The sequence below is a fragment of the Rhipicephalus microplus genome, chromosome 6, assembly GCF_043290135.1.
Source record: "Rhipicephalus microplus isolate Deutch F79 chromosome 6, USDA_Rmic, whole genome shotgun sequence".
Classification (NCBI taxonomy): Eukaryota; Metazoa; Arthropoda; class Arachnida; order Ixodida; family Ixodidae; genus Rhipicephalus; species Rhipicephalus microplus.
The window spans coordinates 176,778,195-176,785,385 of record NC_134705.1 but is presented as its reverse complement, the minus strand read 5'-3'; the positions used below and the strand labels follow the sequence as shown (position 1 = coordinate 176,785,385).

Below are 7,191 nucleotides of genomic sequence, written 5' to 3'. Positions count from 1 at the left end.
GTGTGACAATGGCGCTGTCGGGGAGACTACAGAACCCTTCTTTCTCTTTGGCAGTTTTCTTTACCTGAAACGACTTCCGCACAAGCTCTAGAACAGCCAAACGGAAAAAAACATTGAACATGATCTATATATATCGCAACTACATGAAAAAGACCGCGCGTCATCACCCGCCATCACCATATTATATCACGACAATAAATCACTATGTGTCATCGTGTGACTTCATGACATGACGTCATCACTACGTCGCGTGCATTGTGTTAGGTACCATTAGTATTCATGCCGGACTTATTTCACTTGTGAGACGCGTTAGGCTTTTGTTAGGCAGTGAGGCATCGTTAGGCAGTGATTTCTGAAGGACGCCATATGGATCGACCACCCGCGGCAAATATATACGTTAGCGGAATGAATATGTGTCTTTCTGACCTTTCAGGTTTTTTCCTCTCGATCCTTTGGCCAAGGAAAGGTTGCTGTGTAGACTATTTTACCCAAGATATATGGGCGGTGTCATTTTGCGCTGTTAAGTCGATGTTTTCTTGTTGTATACACTGCTATGCGAATTCGTAAGCCCATGAAAAATTGTATGCGCCAACCCAACTGTTTCCATGTGTGTATGACGACCGTGACACTGTTCCTTTAGTTGTTGCAAAACACAATGGTTAGCAGCCCAACGTGGTGCCATTGAAACCCCTCCGTAAAATAGTCTGTAGGAAGATGTTCTTGGAACACGATGCAGTAATATCATTGCATGACAGGCAATGTTTTTACAGTGGATGATAGCCAACCGCGATCATATCAGTTCTGATTTATATAGTGCACATGCGCGCGCAGGGTGCCCCTTTAGGGGAAGGGGGCAAAGGTTGGCCGCAGCACGCCTCTTCCTCCCTATTATGTCAATGTATGGGGCTGACTTTGCCCCCCCCCCCCCCTCTATTAGAAAACGAGGGGGGATCACTATGAAAACTCAGTTAAATTACTAGAGATGACTATAGCAATTCAGCTTGTACCATGTGGTGCCTCTAGTCAGTCCGTCCTTATACGTTAAAAGCGTGGTTACATAAGAAGAAAGTACCGTTTGCCTATCACATTGTGCTCACTTGTTTCCCATGTACATTTCCCTTGATATAGACGTACATTTTCTTTTTTAAAAGCCGTGCTTGGATATGACCTCAAGCGACGGCCGGATCACTCCAGTACTGCTTTTACTCGCTCCATGATTGGTTCGGCAGAGCGGCCACTCACGAGTTACAGCGGTGACGAATTAGCCGCGGGAGCGATCCATATGCGATCCCCACGCCCTCCGAAAACCCGGCTGGCCGAGCACCGTTCCCGCGGCACACTCAACAGGTGAGAGACCGCGCGGTTTCTTTCGTTGGGTGGGGAGGGAGCGACATCTGGCGTCGGTGGGGGACGTGAGTCAGGCTGGCGACTGACGTCAGCTGTAGCGGTCTCCGCAACTGCCACCCGCCAACAAGGGGGTCGGTGCGCGTGGCACTCTACGTATACGTAGCGCCCGCGGTGAGTCAATGGTTCCCGCACGTGGATTTGGTTATATTCTTGTTTCTTTTGTTGAAATCCTCCGGACCCGTATATGGATTTGTTAGGAGTGCGGGTCGACCATCCTGTTCGTTCATCTATTGCACGTGCACCCCATTTCACGGGAGAACATACGGGACACGTCACGAAGCTATCGCGTGATTGAGACTGCAAAAACTTGTGATTTGAGGTCAATGTTGAATTAATCGTCTTGAGCAGACCTTTTTGCTGTGTTTAGCCTGCTTGTCTGGACCACAGAAGTGAGGCGTTATTAAAGCGACAGCCTTAGATGCCTTGTCCAAGTGTGAAAATTGACTGTCGGCCTCAACACGGCTGTTGCGAGATATAAAATCATGTGATTACGTCACCATATGATCACACGGTGTGATTAGTGACGTCATTATAAGGCCACAAGCATGACAGTGTCATCATGGCTCACCATGATATCGCGTGACATTACAATTACGCTGTTAGTGAAAGCAAACCTGAAGAACTTTCACTACAATAAATAGCTTCCAAACTTAAAGGGGTCGTGAAAAGGTTGCTTCACAATGACAGTGCGGCACCATCAGCAGCTAAATGCCCCAACTGTGCGTTCGTGCGTCCGTCCGTCCATCTAGTAAACACTTCAAGTACCGCATCTCGTTTCTTATCATATATTCCTCATGTACAAGTACCGCCATTCAGCGGACAATCCAAGGACTAAACGAGAGTATGTACCACATTTCTGCTGTCAGCGCTTTGCGAATACCGATGGCGTGATAACGACGCCGTGCTACGTTTTTCGTAACATGTGGACATGCGGATATGTGCCCGAGGGCGGGTATGTATGTGTCCCTGGTATGCGGGTATGTGCCTCAGGTTCCGCACTACGACAACGGGGGACGCACAAGCCTCCCCATAAGGCGCTTCGCCTCTAAAAACCGCTAGGCCTACTTGGAAGCTGGATATAGTCTTTGTTAAACACTCTTCGGGTGACTGCTTCAAGCACACTTGCAGGGTACCCGGTGACGCCGTAAACCATCATAATTTGTAGCGTAACGAGTCATTGTTCTTGTCAACCTCCGACCGTGGTACACACTCGTTGGAGGTGATTGGCCCAATAGAAAAGCATTTACCATACCGTCATTCGTCGTTCTTCTGAGATGTGTTGTACCCGTAACACACTTCCAAGAAACTTTGTGCAATTTCTCATGCTGTGGCTGAGGAAGGAGAAGAATTATGTGTGAGGCTTTTGCAATGAGTTGGAGCATTCGACGACCTATACTCGCTACGCAGTTCGCGTTGTGTGGCGCCCGGTTGTTCCTTTGCTGTTATAAAACGCTTTGTTATTCGTATTAACGCGATTCCTTTCCCGACGAAGCAATAGTTTTGTTAGTATCACGAAATCTGCCCTAGGCAGGTTTGTTGGGAATTGTTTGTGGAAGTGACATGGAAACACGAACACAAGAGAAACGAGCCAGACAATGCAAGTGCAGTCTATCAAAGGAGATGTTAGTCGCACAGCTAAAATGAGGGAGAGAGATAGACAGAGAAAGAAAGAAAAAAAAAACATTTATTGAGTGAAGATTTCGAGTGAAGGTGGGAGGGTCCCTTATTCCAGGAACCCTCTGGCCTGGCCGAGCCAGCCGGGTTCGATGGCAGCACTTATCGCTGGTCGACCAGCGTCAGCTAAAATGAAAAAAAGAAAAAAGGAGTGAGGCTGACTTTGCACCTTTTGTGCGTGTGCTCAATAGGGTTAGTGCCGTCTAACAGTCATGGACGCTTTCGTGCGGATTCCGATCATAATTTGACAACAAGAGAAGTGCGTGTTCATCAAAGTTTTCTTAAGAATGACTTCGAGCGATTTTTCTCGTTATCGCTGTACACAGATGGTCGACGCATTGCGTGCCCGTTACAGCTGGGACAACAAGGTGACTCATGTTGCTGGGAATATGGTTATAGAAAGTCAAACAGTTTGCAAAGGGCGGCGAGACCTGTAAGAATGCCACTCACAGCAAAAGCAAGAGTGTACAACCATCCTTTTTTTTTTTTAACTCGAACGCTCGAGCATCGACCGCACAGTCTGTGAGCGCTGTATTGCGGAGCGGAGCGGCGAAATGAACGAGAATACGTACCATGCCCTTAATCAACAGTCATGTGCAGTGGCTCCGGGAACAGGACACGGTCATGTTCCGTACTACGCCGAAGAATTCACATTCAGAAACGTGAAAATTCCCTATTTGGGGCATTTCTTTTTTCTGCAAACGTTGACGAAATTCCTCAGCCAATCCCAGCAATTGGGGACGTCTGGACGTGGCACCATCTCTCGGCAGCAGGAACGGTGGGCCGCCGTAACTAAATTGGAAATAGGTGAGAAAAATTATATCTCTTGAAAGAAGGTAGTTATCAAACACGACTCTGGGTTGTGTGTAGCAGAGAGCCACTGGTACATTTTGGCAAAATTTCAGTATCGTGTTTCAAAACTTGTGGCTTCCCAGGTCAATTGAATACAGCCCATAGAAACACACGTACGGGATTCCAAATAACTGAGTGTGCACGCGTGTGCTGCCAAATGTGCTGTTTCTCTCTTCGCTGTCTGCTCTCTTTCATCTCCCCCATCCCTCTCCCATGCGCAGGGTAGCAAACCGGCTGCCTATAGGCTGGTTAACCTCCGTGCCTTTCTTTTCCCTCTATTTTCGTTCGTTCCATTGTTAAATATAAATGCTGTGGGAAGCCAGGCGGTTTGCAGTGTGGTACTTTAACTTTGCGAGAGGCTGTTCAAATAGGTCTCTAACATACAAAAACCGGGAGTCGTTTTTGATAACTAGCTTCCTTTGTCAGGTATGATTTTTTTTTCGCCTATGTCCCATTCAGTTATGGAAGCCGCTGATGTGGCCAACGAAAGATGGCGCCACGTGCACATGCCCCAAAAACCTGGTCATGATATTTCCCTGCACAGCAGTGCTAATTGCTGTATGTACAGCCGCCCCCGTCTACGCACACACTTCTGTAATTACACGTGTCTCACGTACTGGCGACTTTTGAAGTCTTGACTATAGCCGCTCCACTGCCGCGCGACAAAATCACGCCTGTATTGAAATTCATATACTGTTTGTACACTGCACGTTGTGGGCTTCAAGTGTAACACCAATAGTGAACTACTCATCGCGACGTGTATATATCAGAAACAAACCTCAGACTATGCTTGCGTAGTGCATGCGCTGCAAAACCGATTAAAGCAGATGAAGGCGCACTGTGACCGCTAATTATCGGTCGTCATAGAAGAATTTAACAATTCCCGAAATTCCGTGCACTATCTCGAGGATTCCCTTTTTGCCTCTCGCTCAAAATTAGAGGCAAAGATTCTCCGAAAAATGGAAAATTCCCTGGACGGGACATCACTGACCGGACACCGGGACAACAGGAGCTTACAGAGTCGGCGACCTATGGTTTAAAAATATGGGCGGCTGTACATGCGACTTGATGGTGGCATTAAGTACCACAACACGTACCTGATGCTTTAGTCCCAGAGTGAGATGAAACAAGGCGATGGCTGATTTCACCATTTGTTTACTGCTGTCAGCGCAGTGGGCGTGTAGCAAGGGCAAGTCCGGATCGAAGCGGGCAGTCACTATATACTGCACGGGTGCTGCCATGTTGATTTGTGTGCACAGTTATCGGCGGTAACCAACACAAATAATTAAATCAGTAATAAATGCCCCACCTTGGTGGTCTAGTGGAAGGTACTCGGCTGGTGACCCGCAGGTCGCGGGATCGAATCCCGGCTACGGCGGCTGCATTTCCGATGGAGGCGGAAATGTTGTAGGCCCGTGTGCTCATATTTGGGTGCACGTTAAAGAACCCCAGGTGGTCGAAATTTCCGGAGTCATCCACTACGGCGTCTCCCATAACCATATGGTGGTTTCGGGACGTTAAGTATCACATAAATTAGTAATAAATAAATGCAAAGAAGAGTAACCGTATCATGTATCAATTTGGCGTCAAAGACACCAAAGAAGCGCCAGTTCCAGCCAACCCTGTCAATTTTAAGGTGCTGGTATATATGTGGGACTATAGTTTCGCTGCGTAAGCATGGGGCTTTCTTACACCCCGTAGCTTTGGTAGTGCTGAATCAAATTGGTGAAACAGAGTATAACTTCCGTGTTCTGATTTGATTGATTGTTTGGTATATGGTGTTCAACGTCCCAAAACCACTAGATGATTATGAGAGACGCCGTAGTAGAGGGCGCCGAAAATTTTGACCAACTTTTATGTTCTAAACAATATCAGTGTCAGGTTCACTCAAGCATTTCATATTTGTTTATGCTCTTTCTTTTTTGTTTTATTCCGTATTTCCTGCAATGTTTTTATATCATTTTTCATCCCTATACACGGAGTATCCCGTGCACCTATTTCCTTTCAATAAATGGTGTCTCTCTCTCTCTTTTTTAAAATAGTATACCGCTATCGCAGTGAGGCAAATGGAACAACGCACAAGCGAAATATTTGGTGTTTATACTGTTACGTCTAAGAAAAGGGTTTATTAAGCTGTGACGTACCGGTAGGCTCGAAGGTGTCGACCCAACGCGCGCAGGAGTCCTTTCTCGCTAGCCGAACGTCCTCTTCTACTGTTCCACTCGTAACTCTTCTATTCTGCTCGTAACAATATTATATACACAATCACATACATGAGAGCGTGAGTCAACCTTCCAAAAACGTCAGTGCGGGTCAGCTATTTGAGGCATGTGTTAGTCACGCTTGCTTGTTATAGTGCTGCTGTTTAATTGTTGACTCGTTATGACAATCTCTCTCTCTCTCTGTTAGTGTTTGTCTCTTTGCTGAAATGTGCGAACTGCCGCCGATAACACGAATGTATCGTCCATATGTATGCTCGCGTTAAGGCAAACATGTATGTGTCACTATGTGGCGTTAAAAAAAACATATATGAGACGGCGGCTGCCTCCTTTGCTATCTCTGTGTTGCTGTATACCCGCAAACCGTGGATGGATATACGTACTGAAGGGGAACTGAACGTTATAAATAATATTTGTTGTCCTTGACGGCAAAAATTGGGAGCTGTGCATGACGCCCGCGAGTGACATTACTGGATCTTCATTCGACATTTCATGATATGTCGTGCACGCGGTCGTTCGTAGAAGCTTTTCGTCGACAGCTCACAAATTTCGTCGCACCACAAACGGATACTAGGACACCGTCGATTGAAAAAAAAAAAAAAAACATCATGTTACGATGCAAAATGTAGAAGTCGTTTGCCGAGTTTTATTTATTTTATTTTACTTATCGATTACAGCAGGCACGTAGTCCAAGCACGGAGGGCAATAAAAATGGTACTTACATTGAACGCGTTTGGAACAAGGATGAAAAGAAAACAAAAACAACCTTACAGAAACGTATTTGTCGCGTTTGGCAAAACGTTTCGGAACAAATCAACAACGATGAAGAGTATGATGTCGATTCGATTATACAGTTCCATTCGGTCGTAGTACGACGGAAAAAATTCTCAAACGTCTTCTCACGAAGTAAGGTGTCAGTGTATCTTGTCACTGAATATTGTCAGCGGTGATGTGTGGTTCTGGTTAATAGCGCGATAGATATACAGGTGGTTCTAGTGGTTAATTGTCCGTGTGAATCAGTTCAAGAACTTGAATTCCA

The 7,191-nt window shown here is 46.2% G+C and overlaps 1 long non-coding RNA gene across 1 annotated transcript; it reads right to left on the bottom strand.

Moving 5' to 3' along the window:
- Positions 1-3,073: 3,073 nt before the first annotated feature.
- On the bottom strand, positions 3,074-6,465 carry LOC142765056 (uncharacterized). The gene is made up of 3 exons (XR_012884042.1): positions 6,078-6,465; positions 3,654-3,873; positions 3,074-3,207 (listed from the first exon to the last, which is right to left on the bottom strand). It is a non-coding gene; the product is annotated as an uncharacterized LOC142765056 (long non-coding RNA).
- Positions 6,466-7,191: the final 726 nt, after the last annotated feature.